Genomic DNA, 20,737 nt, shown 5'->3' on the forward strand with positions numbered 1-20,737 from the left:
ACCCGGCTGACCGACTATCGGGAGTAGATGCTTAAGGAACCAGACACGCGAAAAACGACTAAGGGAAGGAGCAAAAGCGACTTGACTCTTGTCCAAATTTTCATAAGGCACCGGCATGTTCAACTCGGCTCGTTCGACTGAAGTATTATCGGCCTCACCCAGCGGCCCGCTCTTGATCCGGCTGCAGACCGCAACTCGGCTGTTGATCGGCAAGAGCAAAGCCAAAGAGTGGGGCGGATGAGAAAAAGCAAACGAACCGGGGGAAAACAAGCCGGAGCACAAGTGATTAACAAACACACTAAAGCGTTGATTCATAAAATTGAGATAATAATATTGTCTTACACCTACACCCGGCATTCCGGGGATTTAACGAATGTCTTTGGCAAAAGCAATTAAAGTTACAGGAAAGGCTAAGCACCGGCTGGAGGAGAACCAGCCGGGGGAGCACTGGGACCGGCTGCCGGATCCGCTTCCGCGTCCGCCATGTCTTCATCTTCGGCTTCGTCCTCCCCCTCTTCAGGCGGGTTCGGGTCCTCGATGAAGATGCCCTTGTTGACGAAGTCGGCTATGGCGCAGGCCCGGGCGAGCCGGAAGGTCTTGGTCTCCGGGCTGAGCTTATCCTCCACGCCGTCTCGCCGATTCTCCAGCTGGTTGAGGTCCACCTCGTCGTACCAGGAGAGCACGAAGGAGAGGGCCATGTCGGCCCCAGCACGCGCAGCCGAATCCTTCCAGTCGAGCAGGCGGTCGGGCGCCTTCTCGAGCCACTTGATCAAGTTGGCGAGTTCGCCCGGCAGCGTCTCCGTCGGCCACAGCATCCGGTAAAGCTCCTCAGCCGCCTACCGGAGCTCGTAGCCCAGCATGGTGATCGGCTCGACGCGGGCGGCCATGGAAGCCAGATAATCGTCCATGGAGAAGTGCGGCAAGCTCTCCTCGCCGGTAGCTTTCCGGCGTGCAAGCCGCGCCCTGCCGGACGCGTCCAGCGCCGCCTGCTGCGCCTCAGGAAAAGCTGCTGCAAGAGAAGCATGTCAAAAGCCTGTAAATCCGGCTGACATCAGCCGGCAGGTCCCTGCCAGCTGTATCAGTCGGAAGCCGGGGAAAGAACAGAAAAATGCAAAATTTCGAAGTCTAAAAGCAAAGCCTGGCGGCAGCCGGCGAGAAAAGCCGCCTGCCACCAGCCTGAAGATGGAGATCATCGAAGTCAAAGGAAAGCCTGGCGGCAGCCGGCGAGAAAAGCCGCCTGCCACCAGCCTGAAGATGGAGATCATCAAAGTCAAAGCAAAGCCTGGCGGCAGCCGGCGAGAAAAGCCGCCTGCCACCAGCCTGAAGATGGAGATCATCGAAGTCAAAGCAAAGCCTAGCGGTAGCCGGCGAGACTCGCCGCCTGCCACCAGCCTGAAGATGGAGATATCGAAAAAAGGGGGTGTCGAGGGTACTCCTCGGCAATGCCCTCCGATTGGGGCTTAGGGTTGATGGAATCATGTAGGCTGACACGAGACATCGGTTAACAGACAAGCGGGGAGAGCGATTTACCTAGGTTCAGGGCCCTCGATGAGGTAAAACCCTTACGTCCTGCCTGTCTGATCTTGATTGAGAAAGTATCGGGTTACAATGGGGTGCCGAAGGTTTCGGCTGTGATCTCGTCGAGAGGCTAAGTGCTGCGGCTACCCAGCCCTAAACTTGTGGTGGCTAAAGTTGTCAAGATTGATCATCCCTCGGCAGTCCCTCTCCTGGCCTTTATATAGGAGGCCAGGTCTCAAGAGATCTGTCTGGGTACGACTAGGTTTACAAAAGACCTAGCTCTAAGCTTTCCTTGTTCGGCTCCTCTCTGCCTTGTTCTTCAGGGAATCTTCTCCAGCACCGTCCTAGTGGCCCACCTTGCCATCGGGTGTCTTCATGGGCCTCCAGTTGGGCCGCACAGGATAGGGCAATGTCAGTTACCCGAAGGGTAATGCCCACGTCAGTAGTCCCCAAGTGTCCAACCGAAGATATTTCGGGTAGAGACTAAAGCTTGCCTCCATCAAATGTTCTTCTCCCTTGATTGTTCTTGTCCGTCTTATAGCTGCGTTACCTTCTTCTATCGGGTGCGCGTCCAGCGCTCCCGATGAGAATAGCCCCCGAGTCTAGGTGCGGATGTTTGCAATCCGTGCGTAGACTCAAGTTGTGCCACTCGAACATCTTCTGCTGCCGAAGTTCTCCGCAAGTCTCCATAGGTCATCCGATATATTTGTACCGGGGCTTGTATTTTTCAGTAAGGTTTGAACACGTAAAGGATATTGAATAACGTGCCCAGCTTTGCTGGTTAACTGCCGATGGCAAAACAACGTTACCCTACATAGAATCAAGTCCCCGGGCATGATCCTGGAGTGCAAAAAAGTTTTATCGGGTGCGCGTAAAGCGCTCCCGATGGGAGTAGCTCCCGAGTCTGGGCACGGGTGCTTGTGACCGGGTGCAGACTCGAGCTAAGCATTCCATCCTTTTCTTCAAATATCTCTTCACAGGAATATCTTCGAGTTCACAATTTGTCGGGTGCGCGTCCAGTGCTCCCGATGGGAGTAGCCCCCGAGTCTAGGTGCGGATGTTTGCAATCCATGCGTAGACTCAAGTTGACCATCCGATGCTTTTCGTTTCTCTTCGGATGCTTTCAGCGGGCTTCGCGATGTCACTGATGATGCAACCACTGCTTCTGTGTGGTTCTGTTTTCAAGAACCGACCGCTACTCTCGCACAGTTACCAAGACGTCTCCTCGATGTCTGCAATTAGAGGGTCCTCTTAATGAATTGGAAACAATGACACGTGGCCACCTATTCCTCAGGTTTCCTTGCGCTTTTATAATCTTTCGGAGTGGACTCTCCCTTTTTCCACATTTCACCTTTTGCGTCCTCTTCTCCTTCTTCCATCTTCTTCACCCATAACTGCTGCGCCGCCGCCGCCGCTTCTAGATCTTCCCCAGATCCAACAATGGTGAAGAAGAAAAGCTCCACCATCGCCACCAGTTCTGCGAGCGGCGGTGCTGCCGCCAAAGCTTCCCCAAATCCGCCGAAAAGAGGCGCTCCGGATGCTCCTCCTCCAGCTCCGGCGCCGCCAGCACCATCAAGCTCCACGGCTGGATCCAACCCCGGCGATTGGCCGGTGTCTACCACCACAAGGCATGACGAAAAGAAGGCCCGGAGCCTTGGATTAATTCCTTCTGACGAGGGGAATGTCATTCTCCCAGGTGCGATTTCACGGCCCAATCCTCCCGCTGGTTTTACCGTGATGTTCTTGTCATTTTTGTACCGAGGTCTCTCGCTCCCTGCCCACAAGTTCCTTCATCACCTTCTTCGGATTTACGAGATCCAACTATGGCAGCTGACCCCCAACTCAATCCTTCACCTTGCTGTTTTTATCACCCTTTGCGAAGCGTTTTTGGGCATTGAGCCTCACTTTGGGTTGTGGAAGAAAATTTTCTTCGTAAAAAGATACAACAGTAGCAGTGGATCCTTTGTCATCGGGGGAGTTGGGTTTGTCGTTCGCACGGAAGTTAACTACTTCAACTTTCCGATGAGAGAATCTGTGCAAGGATGGAGATTGAAATGGTTCTACATTAGGGATTCTTCAACAATCGAATCCCAGCTTCCTCGCTTCTCCGACGTTCTCGAAGCCAAGCCTAAGCAATCTTGGAAGAATACCCTTTCTCCCGATGAAAAACCAGCAGTCGACAAGTTATTTGATAGATTTCTTCGGATCAAAGAAGCCGATGGCCAAACCGGCCATGATAGGTACAGAGGTAGCCGCTGTGTTTCTGAAACGTCGAGTTCAGCCGATCATGGTTAGGGCTCATCCGATGTGGTTATATTCGGGTCCCAAGGATGAGACCAGGATAAATATCGCTGAATTATTGGAAAAGGAACTGCTTGATGAAGTTCGACGCCTCACTCACTTCAGCCAGGAAGATTCAATCCCGCTGATATCTTCCCATCCGCCTTTTGATGCTGATCATCCGCCAATGGAGGTAAATTTTCTTCTCCATACTCTTATTGCGTCGATTCCTTTGATCAATATGACCATCATTGTTCTTACTTATTCTACTCCGACAGATCCCCGTAGCTCCTGAAGATTTGCAAGACCTGCCGGATAATAATTCTGAAGGAAGGGATTCTTCAGCCCCTGTAGGATTTCAAACTGGAGAGAATGCAAGCCCAAAGGATGAACTGTGGGGACCCCGGACTAGCTGTCCGAAATTCCCTGTTATGTATACAGTTCACGATCCCATGATCAGTGCGCCGTGAACACATAACCGAACTGATATCAAATTACACCATCCATTACAAAGCGGAATAAGAAAATTACAACATGGTCACACGACCAATACTTACATAATAGCCTCGAAGGGCCTAACTAGATATCATAGTAGCATCATCACTTCAGCAGCGCAGTACCCAAGTCATCTGCCATAACCCTACAGGCAACTGACTGGGAAGACGTTCCTAGCTAGCATAGACGTCGCCAACTCCTTCTTCATCAGTCGTGTTCCTCCAAGTCTGGCCAAGGAAATAGCCAGGGACAAAGCCGTGAGTACATTTGGAATTGTACTCGCAAACCATCAAGAAAGGTACGTTGCAAGAGTGCAAGATAACAAGTGCTAATCTAAGGAGACAAGAAGGAAGAGCTATTTTCTCTAGTGGAAATAGCATGTAGAAATGAAGTAGTTTCTCTTGTGGATATAGCATCCCGACATCTTAGAAGAAGGGGATACTCAAGGGGTTCTATGACATCTCTATATCTTTGTTGAAGAAGATACTTCAAAAGAGTTCTACAACATAAAACACTAGGGAGGGGGTAACCCAATTTGTTTCCTTTCCGACCATCTCCATATGGTCAACCAAACCATTCCCGTACCCTTTTGGTACTCCGAAAACAAGTTCCTTTCTTTCATTTTCCAAACAATTTTTGTAAACCAAAAACTCATCAGGCTAAGCAACAGCCATTCCAACCGTCCATGACCGCGGACGCGGCTATTCGAATAGATTTAACTCTGCAGAGTTTGCACACTTTCCCCACAAGATCCGCGAGTTCATCATGTGGGCATCATCCCTGCATATCAACTATGCCATGACAAAAACTCGGACATAGCCTTTCGCCTATTCGTCTTAGCACGGGATCCTACCCTATGGAGTATGTACCTCCCCGGCACCATGGCAGCTCACCTCACTTTGAGCGTGGCTCCACCGCCAAGCCAGGAGACCCATAGTGTCTTCCGGACGGGTCAGCCCCGAAGGCCTCCCGTTATACTATTGTCTCCACCAACGACAATCCGGATTCAGGGGTAACCTTACCCTTATATAGTTGTGCGGTGTCCCATGTTAAGAAGAACAAACTACGAGCTAAGCCCCGTCCCACCCCAGGGTAATGTGGTTGCGCGGGTTAATTGTCACGGGTGAATACTTAGGCGCCAAAGTTTTTGAAAACAAGATTTTCTTTTCAACCATCTTTGCCAAGATCCTTTCCTTTCATAAACACACGCTTGGGTAAGTCCAACTCACCCAAGGTTTTCAAAAATTCTTTTCAACAAGGTCTTTTTCCAAGGGGTTCCCAACCTATGGTTTTATGAATGAACTAAGAGTCACAATGACATGATGCTAACCATCATAACACTAAGGGGATGATAATTGAGGTTTTAAGGGGATCATACATACTTAGGATAAGCATGTATAGGGACAACATAATTAAGATGATTCAAACAGGGGTCATGATGTTAATCATCATACCACTAAGAAGATGACAACATGGATATGGTCAAGGGGGCATACATGCTTAGGGTAAGCATGCATAACATCAACAAGGGGGTTCACATACTTGGGAGCAAGTATGCAAAGCATCAACAAGGGGTTCAACATACTTTGGGAATAAGTATGCATAGAGTAGAGGACCAAAAATCACACATGATACAAGGAACCAAGTATATAATGGAGCAATGAGCACAACAAGAAGGATAAAAAGCAAGAGGTCAAAAGATGGCTTGCCTTGGCTTATTTGTCCCTGTACTTCTTCAACTCCATCAATATAAGAATCCCAACAACATAAATAAAATCCTCGTCCGATTCCACTTCTTCTTCTTCTCCGGAATTGTTCGCATCTAGCGCCGAAAAATATAAAAGGAACACAATCAATCACATTGCATCAACAAGACAACATTCAACAATTAACAACTAACCATGCAGCCAAGGTATAACATACTAAGGACCTATAGATACCACAAAACAACTTAAAGAGAACCCATTTTATTTACCTAGTAAAGGTATGAGAGTATCATAACTTAGCAATTGCCTCTCTTGGTATCACCATGGCACAAGCTAAGTACCCCCTAGAAGATAACATCATAAAGAGGACAAGAGCATTAGTTTGACACCAAATACATTCACAAAACATTTTCAAACATTTTTGGAAAAGTAGAAAACAATTTTTCTAATTTAATTTGTTCACATAACACTACATCCAAAATAGGAAGCAAACCATATTCCACATCATTTGGAAACTTAAGCAAAGCAAAAGAGCTAATGTTAAGTTGCAGAGGTTTTGTTTTGCAAGCATAAAACAAAGGTTGCCCATCTCTACTAAAAAGAGTTGGTCAAGGGTTTTAAATAAACCGAAAGGTTTTGCTTCAACAATGCATGTCACACATAAATATTACTAACAGCAACAAATATGTATGAACAGAGACTAATAATATTTTTCCTAGATAGCCAGTACTAATACAAGACTAACCCAATTGGAATCACCCAAAAAGGTTAAACCTACTATTTTAGGAATTTCTTTGAATCTGACTGTACAGAAAACAAGATCTGTAAGCCATAAATCGTAGAAAAATCCTAAAAATATGGGACCACCGGCATTTGAAAGATATTTAAACAGAGATTCACACACAATTGGATTTGGGTTCAAATTGTTTCTGAAACTCTCACAAATGGATTTACAAGTTTACTGCATGTCTGTACCATTTGCTTTCTCTCTGGATTTGCGCAATAGATAAATGTTTGAAACTTGTTTGAGATGATTAAGAAAACATTCAGAAGTCCTACAAAATTGGAATCAATCAATTTGCACCACAGATGGATTTTTGGTGATTTAAAAGCTAACAGCCATGTCTGCAGAACACACAGAACAATTTTAATTCACCACAAACTGTGCATACATCACAAAAATATGAGGTTAGAAGAATCTGAAAGGTATTGACAGGCTGGTTCTTTCCCAATTTGTTTCACTCAAAAATTCGTTCCCAAGCTCCAGGTTTAATTCGACAAAGTCAGATCTGACCAGATCTTGATCTGTGAACCATTTCAATTTCAAGATGTCAATCGAAGTGAAACCAACACCAAAATGAAGGTACTGAAGAGGGCTTTCACCCACAGTTAAGTTTACTAAAAAACGTTTTATAAAACGGAAGAAATCTAACAAACAGTGATTCTGCATGTTTGCAGAACTTTATTTACCTTGCAAAATCCGTAATGAATTTGAGGATGAGACCAACGCCAAGTTGTAGATCTTTTCAATGCCTATCTGTGGAACTTTGAATCACGCGATTTGGATCTGCACACAAGATTTGGCGGATTTTACAAGTTCGTAACAGAATCTGAAACAGCAAGATACAGAAATTACTGCAAGATTTTGGACGAACTTTGCTCAAGAACTTCAGATCTGAGGATAGCTCAACCTTCTCCATGCTTGGACCAACATGCACCTGCATCAAGATCCAATCTAGTGAGAGGAGAAGGGAGAAAGTGAGCTGGACTCAACAAAGATTAGGGGAGAAGAGAGTGAGAGAGATGCTCTCATGGTGAGGGGGAGCTTGAGGGAGGAGGGAGTTGCATCTTGGAGAGGTTCCCATGGCCATGGCTGGCCATGGAGCTAAGGAGGAGCAGCAGCTCGTGGTGGAGGGCAGGGGGAGAGTGTGAGGGAGTGGAGAGTGAAGGAAATGAAGCCAAAGGGGAGGTGGTGGCCGGCTAGGGCCAATTTATAGAGGGAGAGGGGTGGCTGCCTCCTTTTCTCATTGGCCAAGGGAGGTGGCTGCCCATTTAATGATTGGGTTAGTTGGGAGGCAAGGCTTGTGGAGGAAGAAAGTGAGGAGAAACATGGCTGGCTGAAATTGTCATGGCCGGCTCCATTCTTGCCAAGCACAAGTGAGCAATATGAGAGAGAGGCACAACATCAATGTATATAGGCCAAGACATGATGTTGAGGAGATAATGTTCATGAGTGATTTGGATGATGATAAGTATAGGAGTAGATACATATAGATAAAAATAAGTGTGAGGTGATATGTACTCCAAGGATAATTGTTACCACTATGGTTGGGACAAACATAAGATGAAAAATGGACCCAAAGGTATATTTGATGATTAGAAGTTTTTATTTGAATTCAACGTTGGAAGGATTGAGATTGGCCACATGCAACAATGCATGCGTATGTCAAAATAGAGGGGATGGTGATGGTGGCTTAGTCAATGATAGAGCCAGATTAAGAGAGATGGTGAGTGAAGTATTCATATACTCACAAAGATGAATATATTGACATAAATCATCAATTCACGAGGTCAATGTGGTAATGGCAGGAATAGAGGATTGAGATGGGTATGATGAAATATAAGTTGCTCTTCAAATAAGAGGTCAATTGGGAGTGATTTGAAAGTATAAAATGATCATCCATTTGATCAAGAATTGGAGGATGGGGGAATACAATGTGGTAGATCAGAGATGTGCAAGAGTTACCATTTGAAAAAGAGTTTAATTGAAAAGTATGGGACACACCTCAATTGTCTAGAGACAATTGGGAATGAACTCAAGTGAAATGGAATTTTTATGATGTTGAGAGAAAACTAGGTGGAACATAGGAGTTCAAAATATTCTACTTACTCTCTCAAGTAAAGTAGAGTTTTTCTCAAATGTAAAAATAGGCAAGAGGGAAAACAGGAAATGGTGTAGGTACCATAAACAAGCTTTTTGTTAAAAAGAAAGCCAAATAGAGAGTAATGTTTTTATAAATCAGTACTTGGTAGAAATGGGAAGAAAAACAAAACCCATTTCAGTTCCTTGTTTTCCTTGAAGAAATATCTTGAAAAGATTTAGTAAAACTAGAAGTAGTTTTGTGATCAAATCTAGAGAAGGAAAATCAATAGGATTTTTGAGAGAGAAGACTAATTTAGGGAGAAGTGTTCTCAAGGGTAGATGATGGCTACAAAATGTACCCATCATTCCCACTCTTGGTTTTGTGAAGATTAAACTTGGATCAAAATAAAAACAAGAGGTAAAAGAGGAAGAAGTGATCTGGTGCTGGAACATGGGATAGGGTACCAGATCAAGTTGAATATATGAGTTGCAAGGATTGACTGAGACATGCAGGACATGGAGGTTGAAGAGGGTGTTGCATAGATGAGATCCATGTATTGAGGCTACCAATAACAGTTGTGGTTGCTTAGAAATTAACTGCCAAAGTCTGGACATTTTAAGCCTGTCAACACAGATGGTCTACATGGCCTCAAAACCAACAAGGATGAGGGGGTATAAGAGAGGGATGTAGCTAGGGGTAGACGATCCCAAGTTTTGAATTAAGGATGATTGAGCTATCTTGTACCACAAAGAGAAAATCAAGATGGCACACTCATGTTTCCATCAGGAGAGAGGTTTGATGCAGTAAAAAGGATAACAACTTTTCCTAAGTCACACATGTGTTTTATTTGGTGAGTTGCTTGTCTGGCATCTAGAGGTGTTGTTCTTTGAGGTAACTCAAGACAAAACTCATCAAGCAAAACTAGACAATACATCTACCAATAGATCAAAGCAATTCATCTAATTAGCTTAAAGAAAAAGTTTTGGTTCCCCCTAATTTTTGCAATAAGGACAATTAAACAAGTTTGCAAAAGTTGGGGTGTTACAGATCTTCCACCCTTAAAATAATCTTGTCCCGAGATTACTGAGTGCAGAACTAGAGGGGTTGTAAAGCTTAACGAAAGTTAGACTCCATTCTTCTGTCGGCGTGCCGTTGTTGAGAAGGTCGTTGCTTTATCTTCCGGGAGACATGATGGATTCCTGCCGATGGCGAGCTTCATGAAGAGGTTGACTACTCCATGCAGGTGTTAGACTTGTAGGTTCTTAATGAACCTAGCGGGGTTCATGATTGTAGGAGAGTTAGTGCACCCAATGTTGCTTGAGCAGGGTTGAATTTTTTTTTAGAGTTAGCTTAAATTTAGTGGAAGACTAAGTCTTCCACCCTTAAAATTGTTCACCGGGGAGGGGGCGTTAAAAACTGTAAGCTTCGGCCACGGGTCTTGTCGGGCGCTTCTTGGAGAAGTCATTGATCTCCTGTCTTGAGTTGAAAATATCTTCAGAGGGCATTGTGTAGTCCACGGCTTCAAGAGGGGTTAGTGCAATCCCAAGTTTTCAACGGTGTTTTAAGAAAGGTTTAAAATTTTAGGGTTAGCTCCAACTTTTAGTGGAAGACGAAGTCTTCCACCCTTAAGATTTTTCATCGGGCTTTCAGAAAAACTCAGAGCGTCTGCTTTGCGGTCCTGTCGGGGGCTTCTGAAGAAGTCGTCGATCTTCCTTGTTCAGTTGAAGAGTCTTCGGGGGGGCGACGTGCAGACCACAACTTCAAGAGGCACTCACGATGTCAACTAAACCATAGAGGACGCGCGGTGAGTTAGTAAGTTGAGGAAAGGCCTGGTTGGTATCCATATGAAGCCGCAACAGAGGGCGTCGAAGACAATCTTCAGCTTGCGGGTTGGTGCTGACTTACATCAGTTGGTGAGGGGGTAAGTTGCACCTAGTCTTGAGTTCTTGAGGTATCTTCAGGAGTCTTCACTTGATGAGGACCAGATGAACCATGTGATGTAGCTCGGCTTTGACACTATTGTTCTCTCAGCTTGTTAGATGGTGTGTTAGAGGGTGGTTTCAAGAAGATATCCTCGAGGTTAGCGCGATTGTACTCCAAGGTTAGACCAAGTTAGTAGGTCTTCTCGCAGAGGTGCAGTCACTCTTGAAGGTAGGGCTTCTTCTTTCCTGGCGTAGTGGAGATGCTCCAGCTGATCTTGAAAGTAGTCGGCGTAGATAGGGGTCTGAGTTAGTTTCCCTGACGGTTGAAAAACAACTGCTAACGGGTTTAGAGTTAGAGTCTTTCGTTAATCTACCCAACTAACTAGCAGTTAGCAATACATCGGCGAGGCAAACTTTAATCCTATCATTGCATGTGACACCCATACAACCATAACCAGAGACAAAATACCACTAACAGAGGCTACTGGTATTTTTCCTAGATGCACAGTAACAAAACAAGATCAACACAATTGGAATCATTCAAAAATATTTATTTTTCAATTTTTGAGACTCAAAATACTAACCAGAAACAGTGATCAAGTTTCATTTATTAAAAATCGCACAAAAACCCTAAAAATACAAGGTCAGTTGCATCTGAAAGATAATTTCATACTGGTTCTAGTGCAATTGGAATCACATCAATCGGATCTACCAAACTATTTTTATTAGCAAAACAGTACACTAGCAGATTTCTATTTTTAATTTCTGTTTTACAAATTTCAAACAATTAAAAAGGGCGGGAACATCTAAATAGCAAGACATACATGCACACAGCAAACAGATACGAATACTCAAGGCAGCACACTAGGGAACTACAAGCAATCATCAAACCATACATGGTACTCTAAGTACCCAGAAATTCCTAATGCGCGGGGGTAGCTCAATCAAATCGATTGAGTTTGTCCTATCCATCCTATAGGTTTGGGAGCCGGTCACATATGTCGACGTCTTCATATCGTCAGCATCAGCTTCAACTTGGATCCTTGTAGCAGTTGGTGGTGAAGGGGCCGGGTGTTGAGTCGTTGATGTTGAGGCGGTGGAGAAAACTGTGTAGAACTTCTAGTCTCAACATCCCGGAAACTTGAGGTCTTCGAAGAGGTAGCTGTTGAGGTGCTCCCGAAGTCAATATCTTCTCGTGGCTGGCCTAAAAATTACTAGTCAAGAAACTGAGGACTTGATCCCTGACGACTGCAAAAAGTGCAAGCCCATGGAGGAACAAGGTCAGATCTTTGACATACTTTGGTGAAAACCAAATACATGATGTTATCATCCCTACATGAGCACGACTAAGTCGGCATCCAACCTTCAATAGCTGCTGTTGGACATACGTGAGACTTCATAAAAGGTTGATCCATCTTCGAGTTCGAGTCTCTGGTCGGAGTTGGGAACATCGTCCAACATGTAGGTTTGAAGTGGATGAGACCATAGAGCAAGAATTTTCAAACCTTTTTATAAAGCGGAGAGATAAGAATTTAGAAGCTTTGAATAAATAAGAGGAGTAGAAGCTATACTTCCGATTAAAGAAACAATTTGTTTCGTAAATAGTTTTCCCCAAGTAATTGTTTTCCTAACTAACGTCCATGCTAACTAAGGTCTCCTACAGTCAGGATAGCTCTGATACCAGCTCTGTGGGGACCCCGGACTAGCTGTCCGAAATTCCCTGTTATGTATACAGTTCACGATCCCATGATCAGTGCGCCGTGAACACATAACCGAACTGATATCAAATTACACCATCCATTACATAGCGGAATAAGAAAATTACAACATGGTCACACGACCAATACTTACATAATAGCCTCGAAGGGCCTAACTAGATATCATAGTAGCATCATCACTTCAGCAGCGCAGTACCCAAGTCATCTGCCATAACCCTACAGGCAACTGACTGGGAAGACGTTCCTAGCTCGCATAGACGTCGCCAACTCCTTCTTCATCAGTCGTGTTCCTCCAAGTCTGGCCAAGGAAATAGCCAGGGACAAAGCCGTGAGTACATTTGGAATTGTACTCGCAAACCATCAAGAAAGGTACGTTGCAAGAGTGCAAGATAACAAGTGCTAATCTAAGGAGACAAGAAGGAAGAGCTATTTTCTCTAGTGGAAATAGCATGTAGAAGTGAAGTAGTTTCTCTTGTGGATATAGCATCCCGACATCTTAGAAGAAGGGGATACTCAAGGGGTTCTATGATATATCTATATCTTTGTTGAAGAAGATACTTCAAAAGAGTTCTACAACATAAAACACTAGGGAGGGGGTAACCCAATTTGTTTCCTTTCCGACCATCTCCATATGGTCAACCAAACCATTCCCGTACCCTTTTGGTACTCCGAAAACAAGTTCCTTTCTTTCATTTTCCAAACAATTTTTGTAAACCAAAAACTCATCAGGCTAAGCAACAGCCATTCCAACCGTCCATGACCGCGGACGCGGCTATTCGAATAGATTTAACTCTGCAGAGTTTGCACACTTTCCCCACAAGATCCGCGAGTTCATCATGTGGGCATCATCCCTGCATATCAACTATGCCATGACAAAAACTCGGACATAGCCTTTCGCCTATTCGTCTTAGCACGGGATCCTACCCTATGGAGTATGTACCTCCCCGGCACCGTGGCAGCTCACCTCACTTTGAGCGTGGCTCCACCGCCAAGCCAGGAGACCCATAGTGTCTTCCGGACGGGTCAGCCCCGAAGGCCTCCCGTTATACTATTGTCTCCACCAACGACAATCCGGATTCAAGGGTAACCTTACCCTTATATAGTTGTGCGGTGTCCCATGTTAAGAAGAACAAACTACGAGCTAAGCCCCATCCCACCCCAGGGTAATGTGGTTGCGCGGGTTAATTGTCACGGGTGAATACTTAGGCACCAAAGTTTTCGAAAACAAGATTTTCTTTTCAACCATCTTTGCCAAGATCCTTTCCTTTCATAAACACACGCTTGGGTAAGTCCAACTCACCCAAGGTTTTCAAAAATTCTTTTCAACAAGGTCTTTTTCCAAGGGGTTCCCAACCTATGGTTTTATGAATGAACTAAGAGTCACAATGACATGATGCTAACCATCATAACACTAAGGGGATGATAATTGAGGTTTTAAGGGGATCATACATACTTAGGATAAGCATGTATAGGGACAACATAATTAAGATGATTCAAACAGGGGTCATGATGTTAATCATCATACCACTAAGAAGATGACAACATGGATATGGTCAAGGGGGCATACATGCTTAGGGTAAGCATGCATAACATCAACAAGGGGGTTCACATACTTGGGAGCAAGTATGCAAAGCATCAACAAGGGGTTCAACATACTTTGGGAATAAGTATGCATAGAGTAGAGGACCAAAAATCACACATGATACAAGGAACCAAGTATATAATGGAGCAATGAGCACAACAAGAAGGATAAAAAGCAAGAGGTCAAAAGATGGCTTGCCTTGGCTTATTTGTCCCTGTACTTCTTCAACTCCATCAATATAAGAATCCCAACAACATAAATAAAATCCTCGTCCGATTCCACTTCTTCTTCTCCGGAATTGTTCGCATCTAGCGCCCGAAAATATAAAAGGAACACAATCAATCACATTGCATCAACAAGACAACATTCAACAATCAACAACTAACCATGCAGCCAAGGTATAACATACTAAGGACCTATAGATACCACAAAACAACTTAAAGAGAACCCATTTTATTTACCTAGTAAAGGTATGAGAGTATCATAACTTAGCAATTGCCTCTCTTGGTATCACCATGGCCCAAGCTAAGTACCCCCTGGAAGATAACATCATAAAGAGGACAAGAGCATTAGTTTGACACCAAATACATTCACAAAACATTTTCAAACATTTTTGGAAAAGTAGAAAACAATTTTCCTAATTTAATTTGTTCACATAACACTACATCCAAAATAGGAAGCAAACCATATTCTACATCATTTGGAAACTTAAGCAAAGCAAAAGAGCTAATGTTAAGTTGCAGAGGTTTTGTTTTGCAAGCATAAAACAAAGGTTGCCCATCTCTACTAAAAAGAGTTGGTCAAGGGTTTTAAATAAACCGAAAGGTTTTGCTTCAACAATGCATATCACACATAAATATTACTAACAGCAACAAATATGTATGAACAGAGACTAATAATATTTTTCCTAGATAGCCAGTACTAATACAAGACTAACCCAATTGGAATCACCCAAAAAGGTTAATCCTACTATTTTAGGAATTTCTTTGAATCTGACTGTACAGAAAACAAGATCTGTAAGCCATAAATCGTAGAAAAATCCTAAAAATATGGGACCACCGGCATTTGAAAGATATTTAAACAGAGATTCACACACAATTGGATTTGGGTTCAAATTGTTTCTGAAACTCCCACAAATGGATTTACAAGTTTACTGCATGTCTGTACCATTTGCTTTCTCTCTAGATTTACGCAACAGATAAATGTTTGAAACTTATTTGAGATGATTAAGAAAACATTCAGAAGTCCTACAAAATTAGAATCAATCAATTTGGACCAAAGATGGATTTTTGGTGATTTAAAAGCTAACAGCCATGTCTGCAGAACACACAGAACAATTTTAATTCACCACAAATTGTGCATACATCACAAAAATATGAGGTTAGAAGAATCTGAAAGGTATTGACAGGCTGGTTCTTACCCAATTTGTTTCACTCAAAAATTCGTTCCCAAGCTCCTGGTTTAATTCGACAAAGTCAGATCTGACCAGATCTTGATCTGTGAACCATTTCAATTTCAGGAGTTCAATCGAAGTGAAACCAACACCAAAATGAAGGTACTGAAGAGGGCTTTCACCCACAGTTGAGTTTAGTAAAAAAGGTTTTATAAAACGGAAGAAATCTAACAAACAGTGATTCTGCATGTTTGCAGAACTTTATTTACCATGCAAAATCCGTAACGAATTTGAGGATGAGACCAACGCCAAGTTGTAGATCTTTTCAATGCCTATCTGTGGAACTTTGAATCACGCGATTTGGATCTGCACACAAGATTTGGCGGATTTTACAAGTTCGTACCAGAATCTGAAACAGCAAGATACAGAAATTACTGCAAGATTTTGGACGAACTTTGCTCAAGAACTTCAGATCTGAGGATAGCTCAACCTTCTCCATGCTTGGACCAACATGCACCTGCATCAAGATCCAATCTAGTGAGAGGAGAAGGGAGAAAGTGAGCTGGACTCAACAAAGATTAGGGGAGAAGAGAGTGAGAGAGATGCTCTCATGGTGAGGGGGAGCTTGAGGGAGGAGGGAGTTGCATCTTGGAGAGGTTCCCATGGCCATGGCTGGCCATGGAGCTAAGGAGGAGCAGCAGCTCGTGGTGGAGGGCAGGGGGAGAGTGTGAGGGAGTGGAGAGTGAAGGAAATGAAGCCAAAGGGGAGGTGGTGGCCGGCTAGGGCCAATTTATAGAGGGAGAGGGGTGGCTGCCTCCTTTTCTCATTGGCCAAGGGAGGTGGCTGCCCATTTAATTATTGGGTTAGTTGGGAGGCAAGGCTTGTGGAGGAAGAAAGTGAGGAGAAACATGGCTGGCCGAAATTGTCATGGCCGGCTCCATTCTTGCCAAGCACAAGTGAGCAATGTGAGAGAGAGGCACAACATCAATGTATATAGGCCAAGACATGATGTTAAGGAGATAATGTTCATGAGTGATTTGGATGATGATAAGTATAGGAGTAGATACATATAGATAAAAATAAGTGTGAGGTGATATGTACTCCAAGGATAATTGTTACCACTATGGTTGGGACAAACATAAGATGAAAAATGGACCCAAAGGTATATTTGATGATTAGAAGTTTTTATTTGAATTCAACGTTGGAAGGATTGAGATTGGCCACATGCAACAATGCATGCGTATGTCAAAATAGAGGGGATGGTGATGGTGGCTTAGTCAATGATAGAGCCAGATTAAGAGAGATGGTGAGTGAAGTATTCATATACTCACAAAGATGAATATATTGACATAAATCATCAATTCAGGAGGTCAATGTGGTAATGGCAGGAATAGAGGATTGAGATGGGTATGATGAAATATAAGTTGCTCTTCAAATAAGAGGTCAATTGGGAGTGATTTGAAAGTATAAAATGATCATCCATTTGATCAAGAATTGGAGGATGGGGGAATACAATGTGGTAGATCAGAGATGTGCAAGAGTTACCATTTGAAAAAGAGTTTAATGGAAAAGTATGGGACACACCTCAATTGTCTAAAGACAATTGGGAATGAACTCAAGTGAAATGGAATTTTTATGATGTTGAGAGAAAACTAGGTGGAACATAGGAGTTCAAAATATTCTACTTACTCTCTCAAGTAAAGTAGAGTTTTTCTCAAATGTAAAAATAGGCAAGAGGGAAAACAAGAAATGGTGTAGGTACCATAAACAAGCTTTTTGTTAAAAAGAAAGCCAAATAGAGAGTAATGTTTTTATAAATCAGTACTTGGTAGAAATGGGAAGAAAAACAAAACCCATTTCAGTTCCTTGTTTTCCTTGAAGAAATATCTTGAAAAGATTTAGTAAAACTAGAAGTAGTTTTGTGATCAAATCTAGAGAAGGAAAATCAATAGGATTTTTGAGAGAGAAGACTAATTTAGGGAGAAGTGTTCTCAAGGGTAGATGATGGCTACAAAATGTACCCATCATTCCCACTCTTGGTTTTGTGAAGATTAAACTTGGATCAAAATAAAAACAAGAGGTAAAAGAGGAAGAAGTGATCTGGTGCTGGAACATGGGATAGGGTACCAGATCAAGTTGAATATATGAGTTGCAAGGATTGACTGAGACATGCAGGACATGGAGGTTGAAGAGGGTGTTGCATAGATGAGATCCATGTATTGAGGCTACCAATAACAGTTGTGGTTGCTTAGAAATTAACTGCCAAAGTCTGGACATTTTAAGCCTGTCAACACAGATGGTCGACATGGCCTCAAAACCAACAAGGATGAGGGGGTATAAGAGAGGGATGTAGCTAGGGGTAGACGATCCCAAGTTTTGAATTAAGGATGATTGAGCTATCTTGTACCACAAAGAGAAAATCAAGATGGCACACTCATGTTTCCATCAGGAGAGAGGTTTGATGCAGTAAAAAGGAAAACAACTTTTCCTAAGTCACACATGTGTTTTATTTGGTGAGTTGCTTGTCTGGCATCTAGAGGTGTTGTTCTTTGAGGTAACTCAAGACAAAACTCATCAAGCAAAACTAGACAATACATCTACCAATAGATCAAAGCAATTCATCTAATTAGCTTAAAGAAAAAGTTTTGGTTCCCCCTAATTTTTGCAATAAGGACAATTAAACAAGTTTGCAAAAGTTGGGGTGTTACATGAACGTGACGATCCGACAAACTCTGCAGCTGACTTTACCAATCCTCCACCCCCAGCCAACGATATTAGCGACACAGCGGGGTCAACGCGTGATGATGACGCTGATCATGCTGCCTTTGTTGATGCAGCTGTGGAGGAGGCAAAAGCTTCGCCTGTGAAGAGATCATCCGACGGATTTGCTGACGAAGATGATCTCTTCGACCTGTAAATCCTTGCTTCCTTTTCTAAAATTTATATTCTGTCCTTACCATTCACATTCTTTTCTTGACTTTGCCAACTTTCTTTTTCGCAGCGACGAAGGTTTCATCGAGCCTCCACCTAAGAAGGCCAAATCTGGCACTGTTCTGCCGAATCCTGCAGCTTCCGAGGCTTCGGCCCCTGCTGCAGTCCCCGCGGCCCAGATATCGACTGCTTCCTCCCTTTCCAAGGGGAAGGATACTCCTTCGACTGCCGCTGCCGCAACTCCTTCTTCAGGGAAACCTGTAGGTTTTTCTCTGTCGCATGCAAGCTTTCCTGAATGGACCTTGATTAATAACCCTTCGTCGAATATTTGTTTTTCCTTTAAGGATTTGCGAGCTGTCATATCTTCTTTAGAGACTTTCGCCTCCCAATACACTCCCCTGGAAGCTGACAAGGCTCGACTGCAAAAGGAGGTCAAGACTTCTTCCTCGAAGTTGGAAGGCGCAATAAAAATAGCTGCCGAAGCTCGCCAGGAAGTTGACTCCCTGAAGCAGGAGCTCGAGGGGCTAAAGAAGAGGCTGAAGGATGAAGAAGCATCCAGACTGGCCGCTGAAGCTTGGGCGATTGAGAAGGATGATCTTCTTCGCCAATCTTCCTTAGCTTTGCTCAGTAATTCCCTTTCTGCTTTCTTGTTGATTATTGCTTCGCAAATTCAATCCTTTGTTAACAAACTCCTCTTATTTCGTTCTCCACAGAGGCTGCCGATATCCCTGTCGAAGCTCTGGATAAGCTTCCGGACAATTTGCCAGTGAATGCTCTGTCGATGACTCTTGCTTCTCATCGGCTCACGCAGGACCTTCTCCAGAAGGGCAAGGGAGCCATGACGCGGATGCACTCGATGATCTTCCCCAAGATTAGTCAAGACAAGACTTTAGGGGAGCTGATCGATGCTTTCGCCGTCAACACCAAAGAGGTTATCGAGGTATTCAAACGTACTTCGCGTACCTATGGCGCTCTTCTAGCCTTTCAACTCATGATGGGTCATGGCTTCAAAGCCAATATTGAGGAGATGTCTAAAGAGTTGCCGAAAGAGCAAGATGGGCAATTTGTCGACCTGGGTGTCTTTAAAACCTCAGCTCTCAAGTGTGCTCGCCAGCTTCTCGAACTAGTTTCCGCAAAGAAATCATCAACTGGTCCAAGCTTGTCAAACCAGACCCAGGCCCCCTGATTGTTGTAACTTAGCTTGATTAAAACAATGTTCTGCCATGAGACTTGTGTGTTTGTAATAAATTCCATGCCAGCAATTTTGCCAGTACACTCTTATTATGATATTTTGACATGCACTCTCCCGATGGGAGTAACTTTCAATGCTGAATCCAAACAATCCATCATGCCTCTTAACAATGTTTTGCAGGTTTTCCCTGTGCCTGCGTTTGTTGATGATTCTTCGGGTGCTGTCTCTGAGAGTGATCGACTCCAACGGATGAAGGATCAGATCACTCAGATGGAGAGGGATATGCGCAACACGTATGCCTTGGCTGCTATTATCAGAAAGAAGAGCGAGCTTGCAGCTGACGTAGAACGCTATGCTCTTACGGAATTTCATAGGGCCACCGAAAGTTTGAACTGTAAGCCCCTTTGCCCCTTTACTCCTTGTTTGGCTACGAAATACATCGTCTGAACTTCTCTTGTTTCCTTGGCTAGTCATAGCTCTGAATCCTGCTGAAGAGAACAAGCGGATTCATGAACGTGTGAACGCATTGACTCAGCTATCATCGTCGGATGAGATTTTCTGGAAGGAGCATTCGAAGGCTTCGGCTGTAGCGAAGTTCCAAGATCGAGTCCAGCAGGTCCATCGCTTCTTCGACAAATGCTACAAAGGGCTGAGAGTAATATGGAGAACAATGTTCCCTTTAAACGCAGTCCCTCCCACGCTGTTGACTTTGATGTCAGAATTTAGTAACACCAAGAAGATCCGAGACTTGGTTCGAGCTCAACTTTTTGCAGGAGCTAGATTCACACTTGCCCTCGTCCTTGTGCATTATCCTTCGGCAGATCTGCTAGCAATTGCCAATGCGGTGGGCGATTTGGAGCCACTGTACCCGAAGGTGGGACTGCCTTCCAATATAATTGTGAACAGGCTTGAAGAGTCCTCGAAGGCATCTGAAGAAAAAGAAACTCCACAAGGATAATTCGGGATCGTGTCCCTGTTGTAAATAGAATTCTTGATTACCTACTACATCCGAGTACTTGGATTGTTAGGCTTAAACTATTTTTGTCGGTAGGTGCATATGTATGCACTTTTACCATGTTAATGCCGTTGGCACATTTTGGGGGAGCAAATCTTAATTACTCGTTTAAGCGCATGTG

At 43.8% G+C, this 20,737-nt stretch overlaps 1 long non-coding RNA gene across 1 annotated transcript; it reads right to left on the bottom strand.

Annotated features, from left to right (window-relative positions):
- Positions 1-13,946: 13,946 nt before the first annotated feature.
- On the bottom strand, positions 13,947-16,204 carry LOC127308967 (uncharacterized). Its single transcript, XR_011747516.1, has 5 exons — positions 15,933-16,204; positions 15,748-15,844; positions 15,506-15,582; positions 14,547-14,621; positions 13,947-14,393 (listed from the first exon to the last, which is right to left on the bottom strand). It is a non-coding gene; the product is annotated as an uncharacterized lncRNA (long non-coding RNA).
- Positions 16,205-20,737: the final 4,533 nt, after the last annotated feature.

This window comes from Lolium perenne, chromosome 6, assembly GCF_019359855.2.
Source record: "Lolium perenne isolate Kyuss_39 chromosome 6, Kyuss_2.0, whole genome shotgun sequence".
NCBI classification, from domain to species: Eukaryota; Viridiplantae; Streptophyta; class Magnoliopsida; order Poales; family Poaceae; genus Lolium; species Lolium perenne.